We start from the raw sequence: 6659 nt of genomic DNA, 5'->3' as shown, positions 1-6659 counted from the left end.
CGCGATGACCTCTGCCCCGGAAAAGGATCTCAGAGGTGGCCAGGCAGGGGAGGAAGCCAGTGGTTGCTACGCGCTCGGAGTCGGAAGCGCCTTCATCCCCGAGTCAGCGTCAGAGACCGTACCTTACACTGTCGTTGCTAGAAATCCGTGGGTAGAGCAGATACACCTTTCCTGAAGCGGGCTGGAGGAATGAGGCGTCGGACCCCGGGAGGGGGTTGAGATGGGTTTCGGCCCAAAGCATCGTGTGTTTCCAGGGCGGCCGCAGCCGGCGAAGCGGTGTCCTGGTACCACACGCCGGAGTTGGGCGACGATCTACGGAAGATAAATAAAAGGTCTGTGGGATGGTGAAATATCAACTAGAAACCGCAGGGAGTCGTTTGAAGAAGAGGGAGAGAGGCAGTTTCTTACTGCTTGAGAATATTTATAGAGGAATTGACATTTGAAGGGCATCTTTAAAGATAACAGGAAAACCTGGGGTTGGTTCTGCTTCAAGTTCCGGAAGAGTAAGCGAATATGAGAAAAGGCCCAGAAGAGGAAAAGAATCTCCAAGTGCACGGCACGTTTGGTGAAACCCTCTGACTGCCCTTTGACCCCAGTTCAGGCGCAGTCGGCAGTAAGGCCGGAAAGGTCGAGTGTTTTCGGGTGAGAATGTCCAGGTTATCCTGGCTCTAGACTCACTGACTAGATGCTATGAACAAGTTACTTAATTTATCGAAGTCCCAGTTTTCCCGACTGCAAAATTGGTATAATATATAACTGTTCTGGGAGAAAAGATAATTCATGCATCTTGGCATAGTAAGCACTCAAGCAACACCTAGACGGGGTTTAGGGGATTTGTAAGATTTAATTAACAAGATGTGCTTGAGCCCTGGCCGGTTTGACCCAGCGGTTAGGGCGTTGGCCTGCGGTCCCGAGAGATCCGGTTCGGTTCCCGCTAAGGGCATGTGCCTCCGTTGCAGTTTGTCCCCGGGCCTGGTTGGGTCGCGCCGGTGGCAGCCACTCTGTGTGTCGCTTTTACACATGTTTCTCTCTCTCTTCTTCTCTTTCCCTTCCACCCTATCTGAACAAAAAAATGGAAAAATTTTCCTTGGGAGAGGATTAAAAAAAAAGATGTGCTTGAATGTCAGAACAGAGTGAGTACCTAATGAAATGACAGGACATTTTATTGAACTCCTACACTTTAGACTCCTATCTTACCAGATTTCTACCAACTCCTGCCTCTTTCCCAGCGACCTAACTACTTTTCATCCTTCAATATTTCTGCATCCCGGTTCCCTGTTTAAATTTACTTCTTTGACCTTCATAGAACTTTCTGTTTATAAGGCTTGATCGTTAAGGCCTATCTCTTGGACTATAATTTCCATAAGACCAGGGACCATATTTACCTTGCTTGCAGCAGTATTGCTAGGATCTATCTACCACAATGACTGGTACATAATTGATCCTCATCTTTTTCTTTCCTTTTTGTTTTGTTGTTTCTGCTACTCAAACTTTTTAACTGAATGAGTTTTTGCTTATTTCTCCCCTAATCTATAAGTTCCTTGAGGGCAAAAACTTTATCTGGCTCAGGTTTTTTTTCCTATGGTACTTGGAACATTTCATGTTTGGTCATTATAGTACAGAACGAATCGTAGAATGGACTCTAGCTCAGGATGATATATAATCTGTGAGTTAGTAAAAATCATGGTAAGAGTTGTGGACTTTTCACTGGCTGTGGAACTGTCACAGATTTCATGCCTAGATTTCAGCGGGGGGTGGGGGGGATGGATTTTTAGATAATGTTTGGTATACCCAAAATACTGTGTGAAATTTTCTGAGAAAAGATTCTGTAGCTTCCATTGGACTCTCCAAAGGTGTTTATACCAACCCCACTCCTCCAACTTTAAGAATCAATGCTTTAGTAGTGCTTTTCTAACTTTTCAGATCATTGACTTTATACAATTTTGGTTTCTGTTATCAGTCTGATCCCATATACTTTGTAACTTGTATAAATTCCTCAGAATTCCTCTACCATGGATTTCTGTTTCCATTTCCTCTGTCATTTTAAAGGGGTTTTCTGGCAAACAGGATATAAAAGTATAGATTTAAACTGCCATTTTTAAAACAGGAGTCTTCTGAGAATTTCCAGTCAAGATGGCAGCGTAGGTAAACGCGGTATCGCGTCGTCCCACAACCACATCAAAGTTACAACTAAACTACAAAACAACCATCATTCAAAACTGCCTGAAATCAAGCTGAATGGAAGTCCTACAACTACGAAATTAAAGAACAAGCTGCATCAAGACTGGTAGGAGGGGCAGTGGCGAGGAGGCGCGATGGGCTGGTCCCACACCCATGTGTGGCAGATAAAAATCAGGAGGATACCTAGGCTGGGAAGGTCCTCCATGAGGACTGAGGGGTCCCCATCCCACACCAGATGCCCTGCTCAGGGTTCCAGTGCCAGGAAGAAAAGTCCCCATAACTTCTGGCTGGAAAAACCAGCGGGAACAGAGGCTCAGGGAAGCTAACGCGGCTGGAACCCCAGGCAGCTCCTTAAAGGGCCCACGCATGGACTTACTCGGACTCACACCCTCTAAACTTGGAGGGGAGGCAGCTCGAGTGGCACCAGAGACATACAGGGAGAAACTGAGCTGTTTGGCACTGGAGAGGGGGCTTTCTCCAGGACAAATGTGCTGTGGGAGGCCTTTGTTCCCTTGGTGAGCCCTTCCCGGGGGCGGCAGACAGTCGCCATATCTGGGACTCTAGTAACCTGGCTCACACTGGTAGCCCCACCCTGCTGATTCCCTGAGGCCTCGCCCCACCCAACTTTCAGGCCCACCCAAGCTGTTGCCAGTTGCTTAACCATAGGATTGGCCTGTCTTGGATCCTGCTTCAGATTTTCCTAAATTCTTGCAAACAAGCAGCATCTGGTCTCAGCTAGCCCCATACCTCTCATTAAGTAATACACAGAAAAAAATACAGGGAGGCAGCCAAAATGAGGAGACAAAGAAAAAGGTCCCAAATGAAAGAACAAAACCCCAAGAAAAGAACTAAGCGAAATGGAGATAAGCAACCTAACAGATGCTGAGTTCAAAATACTGCTTATAAGGATGCTCAGTGAACTTAGTGAGGGCCTCAAGAGCATAAAAAAGGACCAGTCAGAAATGATGGATGCATAGTCAGAAATGAAGGAGGCACCGAAATAAAGAATAATTTACACAGATTCAATAGTAGAGTATGTAAAGCCAAGTAGAAAACCATTAATTTGGAATATAAGGAAGCAAAAAAAATGCCCAATCAGAACAGCAAAAAGAAAAAGGAATCCAAAAAAATGAGGATAGTGTAAGGAGCCTCTGGGACAACTTCAAGTGTGCCAACATTCGCATCTTGGGGGTGCCAGAAGGAGAAGAAAGAGAACAAGAAATTGAAAACCTGTTTGAAACAATAATGGCAGAAAACTTCCCTAATTTGGTGAAGGAAACAGACATACAAGTCCAGGAACCACAGAGTCTCAAACAAGATGAACCCCAACAGGCCCACACCAAGACACATCATCATCAAAATGCAAAAGGTTCAAGACAAAGACAGACTCTTAAAAGCAGCAAGAGAAAAGTAGTTAGTTACCTACAAGGGAGTTCCCGTGAGACTGTCAGCTGATTTCTCAAAAGAAACTTTGTGGGCCAGAAGGGAGTGGCAAGAAATATTCAGAGTGATGAAAAGCAAGAACCTACAACCAAGATTACTCTATCCTGCAAAGCTGTCATTTAGGATCGATGGCCATATAAAGAGTTTCCCAGACAAGAAAAAGTTAAAGGAGTTCATCACCACCAAACCGTTATTATATGAAAGGATGAAGGGTCTTTTTGAAGAAAAAGATAAACCAAATGAAAACAAAATGGCAAAGAATACATATCTATTGACAATGAAATCTACAAACAAAATGAACTGGCAGAACAAACATTCTCATAGATACAGAGAACATTTTGTTGGTTGCCAGATGGGAGGGGGGTTGGGGGAATGGGTGAAAAAGGTGAAGGGATTAAGAAGTATAAATTCATTGCTAGACTGACAAACCTCAAAGGGAAAGGGGTTGGTGGGTGGGAAGAAATAAACCAAAGAACTTATATGCATAACCAATGGACACAGACAATATTGTGGGAAAAGGTGGTGGGGGGGGGCACGGGAGTGGGGAGGAGGGGGTCAAGGGGGGGAAAATGAGGAACATCTAATACATTCAACAATAAAGATTTTTAAAAAAATAAAACTAAAACGAGTCTTCCAGATCACAGTGATCTTTTAAAGCATATAGAATATCACTTTCCTACCCTCAGGATAAAATCCAAACTACAAAGCCTAGCAAAGTAAAGTCCTTTATGATCTTGCCTATGCTTGCCACCTCCCCAACCCACATAGGTCTTTTGTTACTTATACCCCACTCCCCTTGCATGTTATGGTCCTCTAATATGTGTGTGGTTCCATGTTACCGTACTTTTGGGAATTTGCACATTTATTCATTCAACAAATATTCAAATTCCTTATATATGCTGGTGTCAGGCATTATACTAGTTGCTAGGGATACAGTTAACAAGACAACCCAGTGCGCTCATAATTTTATATCTATTTGGAGGAGGCAATACAATATATACTATATTTGGTGGTAATAAGTTCTATGAAGGAAATGAAAGGTAAGAGGCATTGAGAATAGAGTGCAAGGAGTTAAGGGCCCCTCCTTTTCACTCACAATATACATTTGTTCTTCAAATCCTCTCCTCTGTATTCAAATACTCTATCCTTTACTTCACATTATGACAATAGTGTTTTGTTTTGTTTAAATTTTTTCTTTATTGATTTTAGAGAGAGGAGAGGAGAAACATCAATGAGAAAGAACATTGATTGACCGCCTCCTGCATGCCCCCCACTGGGGATTGGGCCCACAACCAGGGCATGTGCCCTGACTGGGAATCGAACCAGCAACCTCTTGGTGCATGCATGGGTCAATGCTCAACCACTGAGCTACACTGACTGGGCTTGACAATAGTGTTTTGAAATTGCCTGCCCTGGAGGAATCCCAAAACTTATTGAGGACAGAAACTGGATTTTGTTCATTGTTGCATCCCCAGGGTTTGCACATAGTAGGTACTCAAAAACTTATTTTTGCATTAAATGTATTTAGCAATTTATGAGTTCCGAGCTTCCATATACAGTGTCTTGTCATTTTACACAGAGGTAGGCATAAGAAATGTTCTGTAGTCCACTTTACAGGTGAGACCTGAAGGTCAAAGTGATGTACCCAAGGGAATCTTATTCCCATTTCAGTGCTATTTTTGCTGTCCCACAATGTTAGGTTAACAACTGCACTGCAAGTATTTGAGGTTGTGGGCAGTTCAATGCAAAAAACACCACCCTTAAAGGTAACACATTTTCATTGGCTTTCCAAGCACTGCTGTGCTAAAGGTAGTGGTGAGAGATTGGATGTTCCATGGCATGTTATGGTTAAAGCACACTATGCTGACTGCCATTTTCTATTTTTAAATAATGTTTTGGTATGTGTTTTTAAGACGTAGATTTTTAGATGGGCGGGGGGAGTGACAAAAAATATCTATGAGAGAGATCAGCTGCCTCCTGCATGCCCCACTACGGGAGATTAAGCCTGAAACCCAGGCATGTGCCCTGACCTGGAACTGAACCAGCAACCTTTTGGTGCACGAGATGATGCCCAACCAACTGAACCACACCAGCCAGGGCATTCCCTATTTTTAGAAATTAAATCAGCTGAAGGGCATGCCAAATTCAATGCATTTTCATGGTGAATGAATGCCACTTATTCTATCCTCTAGTCTGCCAAATGGATATTACATAATGCATTCGTATGTCATGTTATACTTTTACATATATTAACTCATTTAATTCTCATAACCACATGAGGTAGTAGTATTAGTCCCATTTTATGCATGAGAAAATTGAGGCACAAAAAATTTAACTCGTCCGGCTGGTGTGGCTCAGTGGTTGAGTGTCAACCCATGCACCAAGAAGTTGCTGTTTCAACTCCCAGTCAGGGCATGTGCCCAGGTTGTGGGTCTGATCCCCAGTGGGAGGCATGCAGGAGATGGCCAGTTGATGTTCTCGCTCATCATCTCCCTGTCCCTCTCCCTCCCTCTCTCTCTAAAATCAATAAAGAAATATTTTTTAAAAAATTTAACTCATTGAAGATCACATCATTTCTTACCTGGACTACAACAGTCTCTTAACTAATGTCCTTGCTTCTCCTCTTGTCCACACACGATAGCCAGAGAGAATTTTAAAACATGTTAAATAGGCAACGTCATGCTGTTGTTCAACTTTCTGGTGGTTTTTCCTTTCACACTTCGGGGTGGTATGTAGGCTCTAAGTGATCTAGCCTGTGCTTACATCAACATTCTCTCTCTACTCTTACTCTTGCTCACAGAGCTCCAGCAATACTGGTGTTTGCAGGCCCTCAAAAAGACAAAGCTGTTTGCCCTGGCCAGGTGGCTCAGCTAGTTGGTGTTGTTCCATACATCCAAAAATTGTGGGTTTAGCCCTGGCCGGTTTGGCTCAGCGGTTAGAGCATCGGCCTGCGGTCCGGAGAGACCCGGGTTCGGTTCCCGCTAAGGGCACATACCTCGGTTGCAGTTTGTCCCCGGCCCTGGTTGGTCGTGCGG

The sequence above is a fragment of the Molossus molossus genome, unplaced genomic scaffold, assembly GCF_014108415.1.
Source record: "Molossus molossus isolate mMolMol1 unplaced genomic scaffold, mMolMol1.p scaffold_m16_p_1, whole genome shotgun sequence".
In the NCBI taxonomy this organism is placed as follows: domain Eukaryota; kingdom Metazoa; phylum Chordata; class Mammalia; order Chiroptera; family Molossidae; genus Molossus; species Molossus molossus.
Note: the sequence above shows the minus strand (reverse complement) of the source record.